The sequence below is a fragment of the Palaemon carinicauda genome, chromosome 14 (genome assembly GCF_036898095.1).
Source record: "Palaemon carinicauda isolate YSFRI2023 chromosome 14, ASM3689809v2, whole genome shotgun sequence".
Taxonomy (NCBI): Eukaryota; Metazoa; Arthropoda; class Malacostraca; order Decapoda; family Palaemonidae; genus Palaemon; species Palaemon carinicauda.
Genome location: NC_090738.1, coordinates 111,266,042 through 111,291,506, shown reverse-complemented (window position 1 = coordinate 111,291,506; position 25,465 = coordinate 111,266,042).

The following is a 25,465-nucleotide window of genomic DNA, read 5'->3' as shown; positions in this document are numbered from 1 at the left end:
CTCATACAGTCTCAATTATGTTTACAATGCTTTCAGAAGGGTAAAATCACTGCCAGATCTTTGCTCATACAGTCTCAATTATGTTTACAATGCTTTCAGAAGGGTAAAACCACTGCCAGATCTTTGCTTATATAGTCTCTTTTACGTTTACAGTGCTTTCAGAAGGGTAAAATCACTACCAGATCTTTGCTCATACAGTCTCAATTATGTTTACAATGCTTTCAGAAGGGTAAAATCACTGCCAGATCTTTGCTCATACAGTCTCAATTATGTTTACAATGCTTTCAGAAGGGTAAAATCACTGCCAGATCTTTGCTCATACAGTCTCAATTATGTTTACAATGCTTTCAGAAGGGTAAAACCACTGCCAGATCTTTGCTTATATAGTCTCTTTTACGTTTACAGTGCTTTCAGAAGGGTAAAATCACTGCCAGATCTTTGCTCATACAGTCTCAATTATGTTTACAATGCTTTCAGAAGGGTAAAATCACTGCCAGATCTTTGCTCATACAGTCTCAATTATGTTTACAATGCTTTCAGAAGGGTAAAACCACTGCCAGATCTTTGCTTATATAGTCTCTTTTACGTTTACAGTGCTTTCAGAAGGGTAAAATCACTGCCAGATCTTTGCTTATATAGTCTCTTTTACGTTTACAGTGCTTTCAGAAGGGTAAAATCACTACCAGATCTTTGCTCATACAGTCTCAATTATGTTTACAATGCTTTCAGAAGGGTAAAATCACTGCCAGATCTTTGCTCATACAGTCTCAATTATGTTTACAATGCTTTCAGAAGGGTAAAACCACTGCCAGATCTTTGCTTATATAGTCTCTTTTACGTTTACAGTGCTTTCAGAAGGGTAAAATCACTGCCAGATCTTTGCTTATATAGTCTCTTTTACGTTTACAGTGCTTTCAGAAGGGTAAAATCACTACCAGATCTTTGCTCATACAGTCTCAATTATGTTTACAATGCTTTCAGAAGGGTAAAATCACTGCCAGATCTTTGCTCATACAGTCTCAATTATGTTTACAATGCTTTCAGAAGGGTAAAACCACTGCCAGATCTTTGCTCATACAGTCTCAATTATGTTTACAATGCTTTCAGAAGGGTAAAATCACTGCCAGATCTTTGCTCATACAGTCTCAATTATGTTTACAATGCTTTCAGAAGGGTAAAACCACTGCCAGATCTTTGCTCATACAGTCTCAATTATGTTTACAATGCTTTCAGAAGGGTAAAACCACTGCCAGATCTTTGCTCATACAGTCTCAATTATGTTTACAATGCTTTCAGAAGGGTAAAACCACTGCCAGATCTTTGCTTATATAGTCTCTTTTACGTTTACAGTGCTTTCAGAAGGGTAAAATCACTACCAGATCTTTGCTCATACAGTCTCAATTATGTTTACAATGCTTTCAGAAGGGTAAAATCACTGCCAGATCTTTGCTCATACAGTCTCAATTATGTTTACAATGCTTTCAGAAGGGTAAAATCACTGCCAGATCTTTGCTTATATAGTCTCTTTTACGTTTACAGTGCTTTCAGAAGGGTAAAATCACAACCAGATCTTCGCTCATACAGTCTCAATTATGTTTACAATGCTTTCAGAAGGGTAAAATCACTGCCAGATCTTTGCTTATATAGTCTCTTTTACGTTTACAATGCTTTCAGAAGGGTAAAATCACTGCCAGATCTTTGCTTATATAGTCTCTTTTACGTTTACAGTGCTTTCAGAAGGGTAAAATCACTGCCAGATCTTTGCTCATACAGTCTCAATCATGTTTACAATGCTTTCAGAAGGGTAAAATCACTGCCAGATCTTTGCTTATATAGTCTCATTTACGTTTACAATGCTTTCAGAAGGGTAAAATCACTGCCAGATCTTTGCTTATATAGTCTCTTTTACGTTTACAGTGCTTTCAGAAGGGTAAAATCAGTACCAGATCTTTGCTCATACAGTCTCAATTATGTTTACAATGCTTTCAGAAGGGTAAAATCACTGCCAGATCTTTGCTTATATAGTCTCATTTACGTTTACAATGCTTTCAGAAGGGTAAAATCACTGCCAGATCTTTGCTTATATAGTCTCTTTTACGTTTACAGTGCTTTCAGAAGGGTAAAATCACTGCCAGATCTTTGCTCATACAGTCTCAATTATGTTTACAATGCTTTCAGAAGGGTAAAATCACTGCCAGATCTTTGCTTATATAGTCTCTTTTACGTTTACAGTGCTTTCAGAAGGGTAAAATCACTGCCAGATCTTTGCTTATATAGTCTCTTTTACGTTTACAGTGCTTTCAGAAGGGTAAAATCAGTACCAGATCTTTGCTCATACAGTCTCAATTATGTTTACAATGCTTTCAGAAGGGTAAAATCACTGCCAGATCTTTGCTCATACAGTCTCAATTATGTTTACAGTGCTTTCAGAAGGGTAAAATCACTGCCAGATCTTTGCTTATATAGTCTTTTACGTTTACAGTGCTTTCAGAAGGGTAAAATCACTGCCAGATCTTTGCTCATACAGTCTCAATTATGTTTACAATGCTTTCAGAAGGGTAAAATCACTGCCAGATCTTTGCTTATATAGTCTCTTTTACGTTTACAGTGCTTTCAGAAGGGTAAAATCAGTACCAGATCTTTGCTCATACAGTCTCAATTATGTTTACAATGCTTTCAGAAGGGTAAAATCACTGCCAGATCTTTGCTTATATAGTCTCATTTACGTTTACAATGCTTTCAGAAGGGTAAAATCACTGCCAGATCTTTGCTTATATAGTCTCTTTTACGTTTACAATGCTTTCAGAAGGGTAAAATCACTGCCAGATCTTTGCTTATATAGTCTCTTTTACGTTTACAGTGCTTTCAGAAGGGTAAAATCACTACCAGATCTTTGCTCATACAGTCTCAATTATGTTTACAATGCTTTCAGAAGGGTAAAATCACTGCCAGATCTTTGCTTATATAGTCTCTTTTACGTTTACAGTGCTTTCAGAAGGGTAAAATCACTGCCAGATCTTTGCTTATATAGTCTCTTTTACGTTTACAGTGCTTTCAGAAGGGTAATATCAGTACCAGATCTTTGCTCATACAGTCTCAATTATGTTTACAATGCTTTCAGAAGGGTAAAATCACTGCCAGATCTTTGCTCATACAGTCTCAATTATGTTTACAGTGCTTTCAGAAGGGTAAAATCACTGCCAGATCTTTGCTTATATAGTCTTTTACGTTTACAGTGCTTTCAGAAGGGTAAAATCACTGCCAGATCTTTGCTCATACAGTCTCAATTATGTTTACAATGCTTTCAGAAGGGTAAAATCACTGCCAGATCTTTGCTTATATAGTCTCTTTTACGTTTACAGTGCTTTCAGAAGGGTAAAATCAGTACCAGATCTTTGCTCATACAGTCTCAATTATGTTTACAATGCTTTCAGAAGGGTAAAATCACTGCCAGATCTTTGCTTATATAGTCTCTTTTACGTTTACAGTGCTTTCAGAAGGGTAAAATCACTGCCAGATCTTTGCTCATACAGTCTCAATTATGTTTACAATGCTTTCAGAAGGGTAAAATCACTGCCAGATCTTTGCTCATACAGTCTCAATTATGTTTACAATGCTTTCAGAAGGGTAAAACCACTGCCAGATCTTTGCTTATATAGTCTCTTTTACGTTTACAGTGCTTTCAGAAGGGTAAAATCACTGCCAGATCTTTGCTCATACAGTCTCAATTATGTTTACAATGCTTTCAGAAGGGTAAAATCACTGCCAGATCTTTGCTTATATAGTCTCTTTTACGTTTACAGTGCTTTCAGAAGGGTAAAATCACTGCCAGATCTTTGCTCATACAGTCTCAATTATGTTTACAATGCTTTCAGAAGGGTAAAATCACTGCCAGATCTTTGCTCATACAGTCTCAATTATGTTTACAATGCTTTCAGAAGGGTAAAATCCACTGCCAGATCTTTGCTTATATAGTCTCTTTTACGTTTACAGTGCTTTCAGAAGGGTAAAATCACTGCCAGATCTTTGCTCATACAGTCTCAATTATGTTTACAATGCTTTCAGAAGGGTAAAATCACTGCCAGATCTTTGCTTATATAGTCTCTTTTACGTTTACAGTGCTTTCAGAAGGGTAAAATCACTGCCAGATCTTTGCTCATACAGTCTCAATTATGTTTACAATGCTTTCAGAAGGGTAAAATCACTGCCAGATCTTTGCTTATATAGTCTCTTTTACGTTTACAGTGCTTTCAGAAGGGTAAAATCACTGCCAGATCTTTGCTCATACAGTCTCAATTATGTTTACAATGCTTTCAGAAGGGTAAAATCACTGCCAGATCTTTGCTTATATAGTCTCTTTTACGTTTACAGTGCTTTCAGAAGGGTAAAATCACTGCCAGATCTTTTCTTATATAGTCTCTTTTACGTTTACAATGCTTTCAGAAGGGTAAAACCACTGCCAGATCTTTGCTTATATAGTCTCTTTTACGTTTACAGTGCTTTCAGAAGGGTAAAATCACTACCAGATCTTTGCTCATACAGTCTCAATTATGTTTACAATGCTTTCAGAAGGGTAAAATCACTGCCAGATCTTTGCTTATATAGTCTCTTTTACGTTTACAGTGCTTTCAGAAGGGTAAAATCACTGCCAGATCTTTGGTTATATAGTCTCTTTTACGTTTACAGTGCTTTCAGAAGGGTAAAATCACTGCCAGATCTTTGGTTATATAGTCTCTTTTACGTTTACAGTGCTTTCAGAAGGGTAAAATCACTGCCAGATCTTTGCTCATACAGTCTCAATTACGTTTACAATGCTTTCAGAAGGGTAAAATCACTGCCAGATCTTTGCTCATATAGTCTCTTTTACGTTTACAATGCTTTCAGAAGGGTAAAATCACTGCCAGATCTTTGCTCATATAGTCTCTTTTACGTTTACAATGCTTTCAGAAGGGTAAAATCACTGCCAGATCTTTGCTCATATAGTCTCTTTTACGTTTACAATGCTTTCAGAAGGGTAAAATCACTGCCAGATCTTTGCTCATATAGTCTCTTTTACGTTTACAATGCTTTCAGAAGGGTAAAATCACTACCAGATCTCTGCTCATACAGTCTATTATGTTTACAATGCTTTCAGAAGGGTAAAATCACTGCCAGATCTTTGCTCATATAGTCTCTTTTACGTTTACAATGCTTTCAGAAGGGTAAAATCACTACCAGATCTCTGCTCATACAGTCTATTATGTTTACAATGCTTTCAGAAGGGTAAAATCACTGCCAGATCTTTGCTCATATAGTCTCTTTTACGTTTACAATGCTTTCAGAAGGGTAAAATCACTACCAGATCTCTGCTCATACAGTCTATTATGTTTACAATGCTTTCAGAAGGGTAAAATCACTGCCAGATCTTTGCTCATATAGTCTCTTTTACGTTTACAATGCTTTCAGAAGGGTAAAATCACTACCAGATCTCTGCTCATACAGTCTATTATGTTTACAATGCTTTCAGAAGGGTAAAATCACTACCAGATCTCTGCTCATACAGTCTATTATGTTTACAATGCTTTCAAAAGGGTAAAATCATCTTTGGTCAAGATAGCCTATGCAACGTTTGCATCGTTTCCAGAAGGCTCACACCAATAGCATTTTTTTCCTCAGATAGGCTCTACAATGTTTATAACTCTTTCAGAAGGTTAAAATCGCTGACTGCAACACTAGATTCTCTTATAGCACAACCTCTACAACCCTAGGGAAATATAGCTCAGCGAGGAAAGGCGATAAATAGATAAACTACATGAGAAATAATGAATAATTAATATGAAATACCTTAATATCATTAACGTAGGTTGAGAAATGGAACAAGTATTCCAATGGGAGAACAAATACAAGTGGCTTGCCGACCAATACAAAATGACTCGGCTTATGGACCAAATTGTATGGAGACTTTTGATAAATACAGAGGAGAAATTAATGTTGTGAAATATAGAAATAAACATGGATGAAAAACGCATAGAAGTTAATAGCCAGAATTATACATGCTTAGGGAAACAGTTGCTGAGAAGAAACAATTGTGCATATGTTGTTTTAATGTAACTTGAATAATGCAGAAGAAAGAGCAGACTCTGATGATACAAACGATAGTAGGAGAGAGAGAGAGAGAGAGAGAGAGAGAGAGAGAGAGAGAGAGAGAGAGAGAGAGAGAGAGAGAGAGAGAGAGAAGAAAAATTTAAAGAACAATCCTATCTCCAAAATAGAAACAAGCAAGGCTGAGAAATTTCCTCAAAAGTTAAATTTTAACTCTTTCAAAATCTAATAATTTGTTGCAAATCCCAAAGTTTATCATTGGCATAATTTTTGCAATAATCCCTGCGTAAATTTTCGATAAGCTAAGAAACGTACAAACCGAAGGTAGGATAAACCCTTTGCCGTTGATTAAATAGAATGTAACCCATCAGTATCCGTAGACGGGTTTAACTATAGTACGATAAAGTAAACGATGAATTGTTACTATCTTCTTCTTCTTTGTCTACATCTTTTTTCCACTTCTATGTGGGGTCGATGTTTCTGGTCAGCTTTCTCCATCTACCTCTGTCCCACACCTCATCACCGGTTAATCCCTTTGATCGAATAAGAAGATAGTAAGAAGATGAATTGTTATTATATTTAGAATAAAAGAAAAATTAAAGAGACTAAGCATACGAAGAAGTAAAAGACGATGATGCAAAGACCAAAACAACATACAGGAACAAGAGAATAGAAAAAAGTTTTCTTTGTGTCTAAAGACGTGAAAGTGTAGGAAAGTTAGTAGCCTTTCCTCACCCCGGTGGGTGTCAGGTGTTTCCTGCCTCCTTCACAACCCCCGCGCCATTATTGGCACCGGGGAGTTTTCTCATCCATCACTCCGGCGTGTCATTCGAGACATAATCTGTTCCAGGGACGTTGTAGAAGATCGCTGCTGTCTATATTCAGAGACAGAATCTGAATTCATCGAATCCGAAACATCTCTCTCTCTCTCTCTCTCTCTCTCTCTCTCTCTCTCTCTCTCTCTCTCTCTCTCATATTTACCTAACTACTATAATGGTGGAGATGGGTTGCTCTTGATTCTAAGTTCAAATAATGAATTCGTCAGGATTGAATACAGATGTGTCGGAATCAATTATTATATCTCTATATAAGAAGGTGGTGGAGTCTCGATTTTCACCTATAATTTTACTTGTCGCTGAGGTTCGAATCCTTGGCAGAGCAGAAGTACTTATAATACTTGTTCTCTAATTCTTGGGTAGTGCCATAGCCTCTGTAGCATGGTCTTACACTTTCTTGGGTCAGGGTTTTCTTGCTTGAGGGTACACTCGGGCACACTATTCTATCTAATTTCTCTTCCTGTAGTTTTGTCAAAGTTTTTATAATATATATAAGAAATATCTATTTTAATGTTACTGTCCTTAAAATATTTAATTTTTTCTTGTTTCCTTTCCTCACTGGACTATTTTCCCTGTTGCGGCCTCTGGGCTTATAGCATCCTGCTTTTCTAACTAAGGTTATAGCTTAGCAAGTAATAATAATAATAATAATAATAATAATAATAATAATAATAATTAACGGAATTTACGTATAGGTCTGATATCCCGTACTGAATAAATACGATTTCATGGTATTTATAGCTTATTTAAATATATAACTATGGAAAGCAGCTCTTCTAGGAGAAGGACACTCCACAATCAAAACATTGTTCTCTAGTCGTGGGTTGTGCCATAGCCTCTGTACCATGACATTCTACTGTCTTGGATTAGAGTTTCAATTGCTTGAGGGTACACTCGGCCACGCTTTTCATCTTATTACTCTTCCTTTTGTTTTTTGAAGTTTTTATAGTTTTTATATGAAAGATAATTTAATGTTGTTGCTGTTCTTGAAATATTTTATTTTGAGTGTTTATTACTTCTTTTGTAGTTTATTTATTTCCTTATTTCCTTTCCTCCCTGAGCTATTTTTCCCTGTTGGAGCCATTGGGCTTATAGCATCTTGCTTTTTCAACTAGGGTTATAGCTTGGGTTGTAATAATATATAATATATATATATATATATATATATTTATATATATATATATATATATATATATATATATATATATATATATATATATATATCATAGTGGTTAGACCACTCATCTTACCATCATGAGAGCCAGGGTTTTTCTTGTGAGAACGTGCAGTTTATGCACAGATTCTGTAATACTGTACCTATTACGCCTCATCTGACCTGGCAAATTACGTACTTGGTAAAGAGACGACTTTGGTGAGCCACAGCCAAGAATGAAGAAGGTTTGGGTCTCGCAAACTCATCTTAAGATATACTGAAACCCAGAATGGTGAACGGTAAATGTCTTTGGAGATATTCTAAAGTTTTTCGTCATTATCATGTGTTTGTGTAATCAACTGGCCACAAACCACAAGCCAACATGAGAGAAAGAGCGAAAGATATCTCCTGCAAAATTAAACCATTGCTCTCTAGTTTTGGGTAGTGCCATAGCCTCTGTATCATGGACTTCCACTGTCTTGGGTTAGTGTTCTCTTGCTTAAGGGTACACTCCGGCACACTATTCTATTTATTTCTCTTCCTCTTGTTGTTAAATTTTTATAATTCATATAGAAAATATTTATTTTAATGTTGTTACCGTTCTTAAAATATTCTGTTTTTCCTTGTTTCTTTTCCTCGATGGGCTATTTTCCTCGTTGGGGCCCCTGGGCTTATAGCATCTTGCTTTTTCAACTAGGGTTGTAGCTTAGCAAGTAGTAGTAGTAGTAGTGGTAATAATGTAGTAGTAGTAGTAGTAGTAGTAATAATAATAATAATAATAACAATAATAATAATAATAATAATAACAATAATAATAATGATAATAACAACAACAACAATAATAATAATAATAATAATAATAATAATAATAATAATAATAATAATAATATGGAATTACCAAACTTCAGTTAGCCAACTTGAAGCAGTCGTAAGTGGATGGAACACCTGAAGATGATTATTCCCCTTCAGTGGATATGATAATTGAAGCGATGGGCTGACGGTCACATGTTAAGGGGAAGAAAAAAATCATGTGATTAAAATTGTGCATTAACGGCTTTTAAAAGAGGCCTGGCTGCGATCATGTCATGTGATAAAGGACATTAATGGACGGACTAGGCAGTTACCTTGTTCACTGATAAGGACGGTCAAGGGTTCTTCAAGGTATGCTTTGGCGGTCGTCAGGTTAATGATCGTGACCTCTGCTGACCCCTGAGGCAAATATGCTGTTTGACTGATTTGATATGTTCTTTGTTGGAGTCCTTGGGCTTGTAGCAACGGGCTTTCCCAACTAGGATTGTAGTTTGTTAATAATAATGATAATAATGATAATAATAATAATAATAATAATGATGATGATGATGATGATGATTTCCCCCTATATAATGAAGAGCATGTTTCTAGTTATATCTATATCTATCCATCCATCTATCTATCTATCTATCTATCTATATATATATATATATATATGTGTGTATACTGTATATATATATATATATATATATATATATATATATATGTGTGTGTGTATACTGTATATATATATATATATATATATATATATATATATATATATATATATATATATATATATATATATATATATATATATATATATATATATATCATCCTACGCCTGTTGACGCAAATGGTCTCGGTGTGATTTCGCCAGTCGTTTCTATCTTGAGCTTTTAATTCAATACTTCTCCATTCATCATCTCCTACTTCGTGCTTCATAGTCTTCAGCCATGTAGGCCTGGGTCTTCTAACTCTTCTAGTTCTTTGTGGAGCCCAGCTGAACGTTTGGTGAGCGGCAACTACTTAGAAACGATATCTCTCACAAATTGCCCAAACTGCCGTGTGGTAGTTAGGAAAGAGGAAAGGGGTGGAAATGATTGAACGTTTGTGTATAGATCTAAATAATTAGCTGTCATTTTTGACGGTCGTGTACAACAGCAACAACAACAAAAATAATTATAATTATAATCGTAATCGTAATTAGTTATAATTATAATCATAATTATAATTATAATCATAATTATAATTATAATTACAATCACAATTACGATTACGATTACGATTACGATTATAATTATAATTATAATTATAATTATAATTATAATTATAATTATAATAGTGCCGTTGTATCATGAAGGTTAGTGGCGAGTTATACCGTGTAATGTGACCAGTAACATTCTCGCCTGCTAAGCAAGAGGGCTCGGGTTTGAATTCTAAAGGCTTAAGTACACGTTCAAAAAAATCGTCAAAATTTTGCATCAAAATTTTGATATCAAAATTTTGATGCAAAATTTTGACGATTTTTTTGAACGTGTATGGGCCCCTTTAGTTGTCAAAAATTAGTCGACTGTGGTGATTTCGTAGCCATGATAAACTAAAGGCATTAAAATAACATTGTATTTTAATATCCTTTTAAGATTAATTGAAAATCAAGACCTGATTGGCGTTTATTTGAAGGAGAGCAAGGCATCAATGTATTGGAGAGAGGAATAAGTCATCAGTAGTTGTGGCCGTACTGAGTTTAAGAACAAGCACCTAAATTATTTTTAACACTTCCTTTTCTTATGGTCATACATCTTCTGAACTATAACTATAGACGAAATACATTTTCCAACTTCGGCTTCGTTGTACACGTCAGGCCTCGTAATCCCGTAGCGAGGGCCAGGGGGATCGAGGCAGTGGCTGCAGATGACTCAACAGGTAGACCTATAGGCTCTTCCAAGCCCCACAACCTTAGCTTACCAGGAGGGTGAGGTTACAGATACTACAAGAAAAGAAACTTTCGAGCTTGAGCTGGTCTCGAAACTCTCCCCCCCCCCCCTCTAGCAGAATGCCGGGCTGGGATGTTCTCAATCGGCTACCAGAATAAAGTTAAGATTATTCCATCGAATACTGAGTCATTTTGTTTAATTGCAGCTAAAGTGACATTTATTGGGAAGATAAATGGTTGAGGTATCGATGTAAAATGCAAGTGTAACGGATCTGTTGTACGGGCTCCTGTAATTCTGCAGTCCGCAACATAACGGTTATTTAGATGACTGGCATAAATTTACGCTTCTTGTAATGTGGCTCTTGTTGTCATGAGTGAAAGTGCAGGGAGGCTATACTATGTTTTGTTTCTTTTTTTTTTCGACCTCAATTACTAGAATGTTCTAAAATTAATTTCCTTTTATTGTACGTGAAAAGAAAGTTTATTTTGTTGGAATAATGTGAGGTAGCACATAATAGTAACCGACAAAATGAATGATAGATTTAAAAAAGAAAAAAAGAATCTGATGCATACAGGAGTCTATATTTAATATGAAGTACCACATGACATTCTGTTTAAAATTCTAATTATGAATGTCAATTGGCTTAAAGAATATAAAATCAAAAGTAGGCTTAACAATAAAACTGATGGAAACATTATAGTTTTGAATTTAAAGGCTGTATAGATATACCATCACAGCATCTGATAGTTAGGCCTTCTTAAAATCCTCTAATATCTCTTGGTTCAACAGAGACCAGAGGTCTACATCAAACCTGTTCATTTCAACACCTTACCGCATCTAAGAGACGCCTTTGAGCTAGAAGACTGCTGCAGCAAGGCCGTTTAACCGACCAACTGTTTCGCCTTCCTTCTACACAATGTCAATAACCTTCTCCGAACACTTGTCTCTGGAAGCCCTTTTATTTTAAATAACTACTTTTATTCTATTATGAACAATTACAGATCATTAAGTCGATATCGCAGAATCCCTAAATTTTCTCAGAATGTGAAGTCCGTTGGTTTTGTAATGGACAAGATTCTGAGGCCATGCTCAAAATTTCTCTTACTTACAATGGCAGTAATGTCTTACTAAGAATCTTTGTAAGACATTTAAAGACATTCATTGTAAACGTATTACATGTGCGTTACGAAGGAAAATCTTCGAAATAACTTTCATGAGACCCATCAAAGACGTTAACGATCGTTAACTAAAGCTATCATCCCATGGCAGTTAAATCTGCAGATTTGAAAGAATTCTCAGACAACAAAGTTCCCTTTGATATATAAAAGAAAAAAGTTCTTGCGCTTCCCCAAATTCCACGAACATGTCAAAATACTCTAGAAGTAATGACTTATCATAGATAGACAATGGTTCGTTATGCGTGAAACATAATAAAAGAGAACGATAGTGTCACTATGTCTGACAGGATGTACTGCCATAACTCTGCAGTGACGGTGATGACGTTCATAATGAAAATGCAGTGGGATTTTATGATAACGATGGGAAACTTAATTCTTTCGGTCCCAGATGATTGCATGAGTTATTGTTATTGAAAATGTACCCAGTCATTGATGTTAAAGGAAAGTGCCTGTCTGTACTGTTTTGTTACATTGAATATCTATGTAGTCTAGTAACTGGTTGATTCTAGTGGGTACAAATTCCTAGTTATGTAACTAGAAGTTCAATTGTGAACATATTGAATATTTATTTTTGTTCCTTATAACTGCATCATTACATACAATATATGTAGACTACACACACACACACACACACACGCATTATATATATATATATATATATATATATATATATATATATATATATATATATATATATATATATATATATATATATATGCATACGTGTGTACATGAAATATGCTGTATACATACACAGAGCAACAAAAAATACAGCTGTTTCTAGTCTACTGCAGGACAAAGGGCATATCTGGGATTTGATCATTTTCATCACCATGCTGGCCAATGCAGGTTGGTGATGGTGGGAGACTTTAGTCTGATCGCTCACAGCAAACCAAGCTAGTATGAGTTTTCCGACCATGGCGATGCACAAACCTTTCACCACGTTATGGCATCCTCTCTCTCTCTCTCTCTCTCTCTCTCTCTCTCTCTCTCTCTCTCTCTCTCTCTCTCTCTCTCTCTCAGCATCATTATATATTTTAAGATACAATTTTATGGTAGTAGGTTGGCCAGGGCACCAGCCACCCGTTGAGATACTACCGCTAGAGAGTTATGGGGTCTTTTGACTGGCCAGACAGTACTACATTGGATCCTCCTCTCTAGTTACGGTTCATTTTCCCTTTGCCTACATACACACTGAATGGTCTGGCATATTCTTTACATATTCTCCTCTATCCTCATACACCTGACAACACAGATTACCAAACAATTCTTCATCACCCAAGGGGTTACTGCACTGTAATTGTTCAGTGCCACTTTCCTCTTGGTAAGGGTAGAAGAGACTCTTTAGCTATGGTAAGCAGCTCTTCTAGGAGAAGGACACTCCAAAATCAAACCACTGTTCTCTAGTCTTGGGTAGTGCCATAGCCTCTGTACCATGGCCTTTCACTGTCTTGGGTTAGAGTTCTCTTGCTTGAGGGTACACTCGAGCACACTCTCCTATCTTATTTCTCTTCCTATTGTTTTGTTAAAGTTTTTATAGTTTATATAGGAGATATTTATCGTTGTTACTCTTCTTAGAATATTTTATTTTCCTTTTTTCCTTTACTCACTGAGCTATTTTCCCTGTTGGGGTCCCTGGGCTTATAGTATACTGCTTTTCCAACTAGGGTTGTGGCTTAGTAAGTAATAATAATAATAATAATAATAATAATTCAAATATACGGAGCGTAAGATTAAAATGAACAAGAGAAATAACCGACCGTAACAGTAACAATAAACTCCCTTTTGACCCAGCAACGATACAAATTAAAGCGTATACCTCACCAAAGCTCTTCTACTCTGCGATAAAAGCTGTTAATCCTTTTATAACTATCGCACGAATCTATGCAGCACTTTCAAGCCCTAGGCCCCTTTCACACTGCGATTTTTTCCCGCACTCGAGGCGGTCTCCGCGCGGCATATCGTGTTAAACCAAATATTACAAATTGCATTGCACTAAGACCAGACAAGGGATATTGCAATCACTCCGGCCATTCAGAATTAATTGAAGTGTGCAGTATTTTCAAAGAGCCTGGTGTGGTCCTAAGCAGCAATTTCGGTCTCTCTTTAGACTAAAAAATGATAAATGTTTTAGCTTTTTTTTTTTTTTTTTACTTAATATACACATTTCCTCCCTCTGTTGCTAATGACCTAAGATGTTGTGACGACATATGTAGAAACCACTCGTCTTTTTGTTAGTGTGTGGCAAAGGAAACGATGCATATGCCTAGTTTGGAATCGAAAGACCAGTGTGTGTAGGTGTTGCCTTATTACAGGGGTGGGGGAGGGTTCGAGGGAATAGTACCTGTAACATTTTAAAAAATAGGAAATTTCAAATGCAACATCTATTAAACGCGCTGATTGTGACTTTAGAGAAATTTTGATTTTAAAAGTACTGTGTATGTGAATAGAATAGACACTTCTTTACTTGCCATCTCATTAGGCTAATTCCCTCCCATGTCGAAAAATCAAACACCAGTCTAAAGGTTCAAAGCTAACTCATGAGAGGCAGAGGCAAATGACATAAAAAGCCATAGAGACAGACCATGTGATCAGAGCCCAAGCCCCCTCTCCACCCAAGTTAGGACTAGTGAGAGCCAGACCGTGGTTGCTAATGCACTCAGCAGGTAGACCTATAGGCTCCCACTAAACCCCCATCACCAGTTTATAAGGACGGTAAGGTTGCAGACACTACCAGAAACTACGGGGACTAAGCAGGGCTCGAATCCCCGTCCAAAAGATTGTGATACAGGGATCTTCAAAATCAAATTTAACATTCTAACCGTTCCATATATTACCTAGTATTCCATGACGTGACTGCTATTCAAGCAGGGTTCGAGTGAAATTTGTCCGAGTGCTTCTTGTTATAATCTTTTACTTATTTTTGATTTAGAATTTTAAGTGATACGTGATACAAATTTGAAAAAAAAGAAAGAAAAAAAAACGATGCGCCTTTTATTGTGTGTTAGCCAACTTTTCTTTCATAATAAATTACCAGTAATCCATTAAGATTGAGGTTAGTTCAAAGTCAAGAAACAGCAGTCAAATACATTAAACTTTTCACGATTATTTTATAAACTATTTTTTCTTTAAGCATACTTTTCGTTTTCATGCGAATAGAATATCTTCATAATACTTTTGAAATGAAGAACGACTACATATTATTATTATTATTATTATTATTATTATTATTGCTGCAGGCTAAGCTACAACACTACTTTAAGCCCCATAAAAGGTCCAGCAGGGTGAAATAGCCCAGTGAGAATAGGAAACAAGGATATAAATAAACTAAAAGAGAAGTACTGAACAATCAAAGTAAAATATGTTAAGGACAGTAACATTAAATTGGAACTTTCAAATATTAACTATAAAAACCTAAAAAAAACAAGAGGATAAGAAACAAGATAATAGTTAGAAAAGCAGGATGCTATAAGCCCTATAAAACCTCCAACAAGGAAAAATAGTCCAGTGAGAAAAGGAAACATGGAAATGAACTACAATGAGGAGTAATGAACAATAAAAATAAAAATAAAATTATTTAAAAAGTTACAATATTAAATTATATCTTTCAAATGTAAACTATAAAAACTTCCAAAAAAAAGAGGAAGAGAAACAAGATAATAATGGAATGTGGTAAAAGATCTAACACCAAAGTTTTAGATAAACCAGTTGGTTAAGTACGAGGCTCTCGGGAACTCTGGCCTGGCTTGCCACTGGTTGGAAGACTGGTTGCTGCAACACGGCACTGCTAAACTCGGAAGGCGGCAGTGTCGCTCTGGATACCGTTGAGTCAGGTCGTACCGCCTATTTCCAGAAGCTCGCATCCTTGTGGCTCTTCCTCGACCGTAATTTGTGTTAAAAGAATAATTGCTAATTATCTCTTAGGACGAAATAGGTAAACTTAACATTCGGTTAACAATAAAAATTGCGTGCGTTCCTCACGTGAAATGGGGTTATCGGTGAACTATAAAGAGTGAAATATTAGAAAGTGAAAGATTTTCTCGCTGTATTCCGGTTGAGGCGAATTTCTGTGACTGAGAGTGATATTTCGGAAAACATGCGTCGACGATTGGCATGGATCTCGAGAGTGACAGCAATATTGCTGTTGCTGCCATGCGTTGCTGTTGCTTCACCACAAACAGGTAAGTTGCTTGTTACTGTACTAAGGCTTGGAAACCGAGTGACATCTTGTGAACCTCTTAGTATCGGAAACCTAGGCCTATGATTTTGTAGAACATTCAGGATTGATAATTTAATAGACAAGTTAGGAATCTTTCAGGTTTAGTTATTGATTTTCAGGAAATAATTTTTCTATTGTATCCGTAGTATGGGCCTAATGCTGTTTCATAACTGAATTTATGTTGAAAAATAAATTTTCTCAAAGCTCTTGGTGTACTTTGATAAATTGGCAATTGAATATTTATCGCCCATTTCAATTGATTATATTACGATGATTTATTGCGTCTCGTCTTCGACTCATGCCAATTCTATGAATGAATGCATTCAATAAATTTTGGGCGTCTTGTGACCCAGAGCGAGTAGGCTGAACCCGACCCGCTTTCGTTGATGTTGACAATTTGCTGAGCCACGTGTTCTGTCTGGATCTTTCGTTTCAGTACTCCTATTCAGGCTAATTGCCTAGGTTAGGGTTTGCTTGGCTCACATGGGTTTAACGAAATTTATATTCGTTAATGAATTAATTTGAATTGTTTTTACTTAAATTTAACAGTGGTATCACGTGAACCTTTTTCATAATGTCCGAAAGTAGGTCAAGTTAAGTTCTTTTGTAGTAAGTTTATTTATATATATATATATATATATATATATATACAGAGAGAGAGAGAGAGAGAGAGAGAGAGAGAGAGAGAGAGTCTTATGCAGTACTAGAGCACGTGTATCATTTTTAAAGGTCGCTTGAATTGTCAGTTGTTTTGGAGGTAGTTTTTGTTTTAATGCATGGTTATCGTCTTTCTGTATCCGCTATATAAAGTATTTCATGAAGTTGATCATTGACCGATTTTTATTTATTTATTTATTTTTTTTTTTTTTTTTGCGTAATACGTTTCGGCAAAGAAGGTCTACATTAGCCGACATCCTAACTTGGATAAAGCTTTTCATTAGTACTAACCATTTCACAAACATATTCTTGTTATTAATGCGAATACTATGCTATATGAACGATTACGCTGTATGGTATCCATTTGCATCGTAATACCAGACCTAACAAAACCTAGTAAAGCTAATTTCGCGAATGTTCCCGACCTTGCCACCATAGAATATCATCATAACAGAATGTCTTTGAGCGAGGAGATATACTGTCAAATATATTAATAAAAGAGTGCTCTTCCAATATGTGATCTACTGAATGTTTGTGATCTACTGTTCATGACATGTGATCTACTAAGAAAGAAGTAGACAAAATAATACAAAGAACTTATTTTTGACTATATTTAATGAAAAATTTAAAAAGAAAATAGACATTTAACGATAGCAAAAATGGAAAAAGGTAAAAATCAAGACATTTAACGATAGACCTCTCTAATATAATTTAAAAAGTCAGAAATATAATTTTACAGATTCTTTTCTCATCATTTTATAACAGTATTCATCCGGATATGACTGAAGCATATCTTTAGCGGTACCTCTCATCGTTCGCAAAATTTTGATTTTTGCATCTAACCACGATCTTTCAATTGATTGGGTATGCGTTCCAGTGTTTGGGTCAACGTAATGCCGCTGATGGTTAACAGTGGAGTGTACGAATCCATGAGAATTCAAGGTGCTATAAGCCGGCCACTCGTCTGAATGTATTACTGATCCTTGTGCACATTCCCAAATTATTATTGGTAGAAGTGTATTTCTGTCTCGACGATGAACATAAAAATAACGACAGTCAAGACCCTTCTTTAAACTGAACATCCAAGGGCCGTCTATCTGGTTGCCAGGATTCCTATTATTTTCAATTTCTGCTTCACTTACTGTTGATTCTGGGTCAAAATTTCCTTAAGTAGTCTTCCACGGTTATATTGCCTCCTGCCAGCAAATCTAGCTTCATCTATCTGTATTGGCTCTGCAGTGGTCCCGACCATTTGACCTTTTTGTTGAACTATGTTAGTAACTTCACGGCACATGTTATACCAGTCATCTAGTGTGGAATGAAATTGTCCAGTGATAACTTCAGCATATTTGATAGGGGTTTCACACACTAAAAATACACAATATCCAGAATCTGGCATAAGGAAAGTTTGCAATTCGTCTTTTTATTCAAATCAGAGTAATGAAAAATTTTGTTTCGAGTACGAGCACTTTTAAAAGTTTGACATCCTTTCACTGAACATCTCATTACAGGTACAAAACTTCTTTTCACTTTACGTCTTTTATTTTTCATAACACTTCCGCACTTATCACAATTAATGGCAACAGCTTCAGGATCATCCAATAAATTCTTTTCACGTAGTAGGCTACAGCTGTTTCTTCATTATAAATAACGTTTCTTGCAAACTCTGCCCGAGTCCACATTATATGGGTTGTATTCCAAATAAATATTCGAAACGGATATTTCTAATTTAACTTTTGAAGATTGTTTGGTTTATACTGGAATGCTGACAATTAGTTATTTTGCTATGTTTAATAGTTAATAATGGATAGTTAATGGGTAAACAACTACGTGGTTTAAAACCCCCATAGTTTGTTGGGGAATATGGGTTGTTATTGTGTAGATCACATATTGGAATGTAAATAATTCTGTAGATCACATATTGGAAGAGAAACAACCCGGTAGATCACATATTAGAAGAGCACCAATAAAAGTATATTTGAGAGCAAAATTAGTTAAATTGCGTTGAATTTAACTAAAACCATTATCAGTTAAACAGCTAAGCTATGCATACGGTATATAATGCGATATTTTGGGAAACTAACAGCACGTGTCAATAAGAATGAATATTTTACAAGGTAGTTATAAGAGTATGAAAGATGTCATTTATTTATTTGTTTATTATGTGGAGAATGGTGTCATATGAAGGCCACCAAAAGAAAAATGATTATACCGTAGTTCGTTTCTTCAATATTTCATAGTGAAACTGTCAAGCACGGAGGCTTTTCCAACATTTATAAAACCGTGCTGGCAATAATACTTTTAGATAAAATTGTATGCATTCAACAGCGTAATACAACCCGCCATGCATATATATTATATATTCAATTTAAACGTTGTATTTCAGGGAGGGGAGTATATAATTTGTTGTATTCAAATAGAGGGGTGTAGACCTAGATTATTTATACATATATTTTTATACCAGTTTAAGTCCCTTCGAGGAAATATCCTTCCCATAACAGTTTATAATGTACTGATACCATATAAGGATAACCATGCTTCCATTTAATTTATTTGATCTGTATTGGCAGTTTAAAGAGGGGTTATTAGAAAACATCCTCGTTATTCTCGACTAAGTGATGATGCGGAGGATTTTAGGGAATATGACTAACGAATGAAGCCCTAGTTTTCCCGGCATATTGGAAGGCAGAATGCCATATTGTTTTTTCGCGTTATAGAAATTTCAGGTGCTGATATTTTGCTTCAAAATGCCGAAGTTAGGCGACTTCAGTTCGTCGCTGCTATTGTTTTATTGACCTCTTGGAAGTAGGGCATGGGCAGATCGTTTACCGGGAAGTTGAGAGAACATTCCAATTCCCAACTGACAGCTGTACAAATTTTATATAAGCAACGGAAGTCCGGTAATCCTGAGATGTATGTTACTTTTACAAAATTTCAAAATTTCCAGAACAGTTATGAGAATTAGATAAATAGTAAACATTATGGCATAAAAGCAATCTTGCTCAAGATGATATTATTATTATTAAATGCTAAGCTACAACCCTAGTTGGAAAAGCAGGATGCTATAAGCCTCGGGGCCCCAACAAGGAAAATAGCCCAGTGAGGAAAGGAAACAAGGAAAAATCAAATATTTTAAGAATAGTAACATTAAAATAAATATTTCCTATATAAACTATAAAACAACCTTAACAAAACAAGAGGAAGAGAAACTAGATAGAACAGTGTGCCCGAGTGTACCCTCAAGCAAGAGAACTCTAACCTAAGACAGTGGAAGACCATGATACAGAGGCTATGGCACTACACAAGATTGGAGAACAATGGTTTGATTTTGGAGTGTCCTTCTCCTAGAAGAGCCGCTCACCATGGCTAAAGAGTCTCTTCTACCCTTACCAAGAGGAAAGCAGCCACTGAACAATTACACTGCAACAGACAACCTCTTGGGTGAAGAAGAATTGTTTGGTAATCTCAGCGTTGTCAGATGTATGAGGACAGAGGAGAATCTGTAAAGAATATGCCAGACTATTCGGTGTCTGTGTAGGCAAAGGGAAAGAACCGTAACCAGAGAGAAGAATCCAGTGTAGTACTGTCTGGCCAGTCAAAGGACCCCATAACTCTCTAGCGGTAATACCTCAACGGGATACTTCAGAAAGAAGCTGCACATGAAACCTTACCGTAAGAGTTACATACTGTGTGTATATATATATATATATATATATATATATATATATATATATATATATATATATATATATATATATATTAAAATCACAGGATGAGCATAAAATATGTATCTAACTACGAAAGGGAAAAGGAGAAACTAATTGGAGCTAGTACTTTCGTCTTTTTGGCATCGCCAGACCAGCGTTGCTGTACTGCATTGCTTTATGAAGTAAATTCTAACAATTGGACAAGGAAAGAATGTCTTTACGGTGAAGGGATTCGGGCAGTGTTAACATTTGGTGCCATTATTGGCTGTATTGCTAAAAGGATTATAGTATGGTGTCCTGGAATTATGCTACATTCTTTTCTAGATCGCAAAAAAATAGTTTAGGCCTACTCTGGTTATTAGATAAAGAATTGTTCATGTTACAATATACTTCATGTTGATGTAAATGCACTATTTACATTTAACCATACTTCTATTGGGGTTGGTTATCGGAAAGCGTTGCTATCCCGTTCTTCGTTAATCTGGAATACTGATAATTGTAAGTAATCTGACGAACATGCGTGACTCAAGTTTTCAACGGTTACTGACTCCTTTGCCCAAACTCTAAACTCCCATCTTGCCATGAAGTGGCCCCTATGAAAGCACCCTTTTCCATGAGTTACTGCAGTGACAAACCTTAGTGATGTCACTCTGGCTACCTTTCGTTAATTTTGCGGGTAGGGAGGGAGGCTGTTGCATGCAAATGTGTCTCGGTAACAGCCTCGTTAGGCTGTTCTTGTTTTTTTTATCACATAGGTCCGTTGAGTAAGAACAGGTGTTTATTAACGATAACGGACTGTGTGACACATGAATTATTTTTTTTTCAATATAGCAACATGAATTATTTTTTCAGTATCGCAAGTTGGAGATAGAAATCAGTGACGTGGTCAACTCCATCCTAATATCGAATTATTGTTACCATACGAAACAATTTAAGGAACTCTTTATGCGCAAAATATTTTACTCTGGGTTTCAAGTAGCGCGTTAATCCATTGGGCCGATTCTGCTTCTGGTATACGTGAGATGTGTATTATTGCGACCCAGTCTGCCTGTCTTGTTAATTATCTCAACTGTAGCTCTTCACTCGTTAGAAAGGATGTTGGTCAAACTTGGTATAAAGGTAGCATAAAAGCACCACTAATATAGTAATTTCAGAAGACACAAAGATTAGTAATTTTGTGACTTAAGCCTATGCCTCCATATTAGAAATTGGTCTCGTTTTGGTCAGTCGTGTGTGGCAACTATATATATCTTGTGTCGAGTAAATTGTCGAAGTTTACCTTTGGGAAAACCACCCTGCGGTTTCCTTTTGACAATTCATGAAATACAACGGTTGTAAAGATTTTGTTTGCGTACAATACTCGAAGGATGCTTGTTTTTTTTTTTTATTTATCTTCACTTCTATTTTCGTTTAAATTCTTCGCTGTTGTAATCAACAGACATGGGGTCACTTAATTATCTTGTAATAGGTTATTTGACCGAATCGAAGCAAGTACTTATGTTAATGTTATTTTTAGAGGTCGAAACAATAAAAGAAACTGATATTTTCAGCCACTGATAGAATTTACTTGGACGTGTAATTATTACACGTAGATACAAGAGAGGAGTATTTAATTGTTTTAGAATTTTACAGGTCAATTTCAAACTGTGGTAATAAATATAAAAGTAACGATGCGAGATGCAAGGCACCATAAATATAATTTTCTATTTCTAACAAAAGAGAACATTTAGAATAAGAGTAAGTGTAGCTTAAGAAACATATTTTTTCATCTGGTCGCTGAAGCCTGTTCATAATTTTAAGTTGTCGTCAGTGTTTCATTATGCGCATTTTCATTATTATAACCATTAATGTTCACGCAATTATAGCGTCTTGTATTACCTGGTGCACAACTGTTTATATCCGTTTTTTATTTATGTATGTTGTTTATGTTGTAGTTTATTTTAAATTATCCGTTGTTTATTGTAGTCCAATTATACAGTATATATATATATATATATATATATATATATATATATATATATGTGTGTGTATACATACATACATATATATGTATGAATGTATGTATATATATATATATATATATATATATATATATATATATATACATACATACATACATACATTACCGCAGTAGAACTTTAGATATAAAGTCCCGTCTCACCATAGTGACACCTACCGCATAAATATAATCCCGATGTAAAATTAGTTCAGAGCCTTGTCCTCTATTCACAGAGGCTAACATCCAGTATCATTTAATTTACATGGACGAGCCTTCTCGATGTGGTGTCGGAATTTCCTGTGATATTGGGCTGTCGCTCCATTCATCCAGAATTTAGAGGATTTCTCTGTCTATATATATATTCGCACGCTGTTTTTATTTGTATATACTTTTTATCGTTTTCCCCCTTTCCCTTATACGTATAACCATACGGTTACGCGTGTCCTTGATTAAGGTTTAGAATTCTCTCTCTCTCTCTCTCTGTCTCTCTCTCTCTCTCTCTCTCTCTCTCTCTCTCTCTCTCTCTCTCTCTCTCTCTCTCTCTCTCTCTCTCTCTTACGCATGTCCTTGATTAAGGTTTATAATTTCTCTCTCTCTCTCTCTCTCTCTCTCTCTCTCTCTCTCTCTCTCAGATTTATTTACTCATTATTTTAGCTCTCACTTACATTCAGTCTTGCACGTATTCGCGTCCCCATTCCTTCAGAATTTTGTTATTTTTATGTCTGGCGTGCACGTGCGCATATATGTATAAATACGTTTTCGCATATATAGACACATCTATGTAACTTTTAATCGTATTTTGGTCCTGTTTTTTTTCTTTCGGATTATTATTATTATTATTATTATTATTATTATTATTATGATTTATTTTATATCATGGAGAGGAGAACCCTTCGATGAAATTCGATGAGACCTCACACTAGGATACCTTTATACCTTTTATACTTAGCAAATTTCGATGATGTATGCCTCATGACAAATTCAATTTTGCCAAAATTCCAAAATAACCTACACTACATAATTACCAATGGGAAATTTGTTATATTTAACTTGTATTATATACATGTGGTGACATGCGTTGGGTTACGTTACTTTGATCACGACTAAACATTTAAAGTCTTGTATTACTTTGAAACTGCCAGTTGGATGTCTTTAAATTCTATTATGTACGTACTATTACGCGACCCGTCAAAAATGATTGCTAAATATTTGGATGCGCACACGCAGCATTCTCTCACTGAGGGACTGGGAGATCTGAGCGTGACCGGAAAGATTATATATATATATATATATATATATATATATATATATATATATATATATATGTATATATATAGATATATATACACTTTATATATATGTATATATGTATACTTTATATATATATTATATATATATATAGTATATATATATACTTTATATTTATAGATATATATACACTTTATATATATGTATACTTTATATATATATTATATATATATAGTATATATATATATACTTTATATTTATATATATATATATATATATATATATATATATATATATATATATATATATATATATATATATATATATATATATATATCCAGACACTTGCTCAATTTATGCAAGGGAGATTGTTGTTTAGGCGAAGCGGATCATGTATTAAAACCATTTCATCTTCATAGGGTAAATTCTGGTTATGTTATATGAATCTCATCTAATAGTTGCTAGCTTTATGGTTCACTCCCAGTCTACCAACCGCTTGTCACTTCAGCTGGAAATGGGTATCAGCGTATCTTGGCCTTCTGGCGTAGCCCCCAAAAGGCAATTAATTCATTTGGAAATGTATATTACCTAAAATTAACCCGGGTGGAGTTACTATATATTCTACATGTTCTACATGTATCGTGTTCATGTAAAGGTAAAGGACAGGTTTTAATTAATTTGCAAATTGGGTTTCAGAAGCCTAACAGCAGTGGTTCCTCCGTTGGAGTAACTTAGAATTATGTTCAGAACTATGCTGATTCCTTAATATGTAGCTATTATACTTTGTGATTGATTGCTTGTGCGCAATTATACATAATCTCATTATTATTTTGAAATCACACAATTTTCGTGTTTCTTGCAGTTATCAAATTATATACATGTTATGCGACTGAGTGTTTAGGCTGTGTAGTCATGTATATTTTTTTTATTTATGGTTTTGATAGTAATCATATTATTGCACTACGCGTATATAGGAAAAAAAAGATTTCTAAATTTCTCTTCAAGATTGGCACCCCTTTTATACACACACACACACACACACACATATATATATATATATACATATATATATATATATATATATATATATATATATATATATATATATATATATATATATGTATATATATATATATATATATATATATATATATATATATATATATATATATATATATATATATATATCTAGTTTGCCTTGTACCTTTTATCTTCTTTTGTTTCTGTCACACTTAAAAGTCCTTACCAACATCCCCTCACCCTCACCAGAGTCCTTCCACATCCCCTTCCTTTCGCACTTCGTTTCTTCGTGAATTCATGTTGGGACCAGTCATGTGTGCGTGAAATATTACGTGTTGCAATGCATCTTGTATGCTTACATTGTGCTTACAGGGACTGCGTTGTGTCGTGGTTTCTTTTATTTTGGACTAGGTTTGCTTCTCGTTTTTTTTTTTTTTTTTTTTTTCTTTTTTTTTTATACTGAGGTTATGTATAACTTCATTTTGGCACTTTCAATTTAGTACAAGTGTATTTTTATTGTTTTCATTTGTAGATTATGTGATGTCATTGTATTATTTTATGTTAGTTATGGTTTGGGGGCAACTAGTGTTTACTATTCGTTTGCAATTATTATCAAGCATTGTTTATTCCTTATGATTATA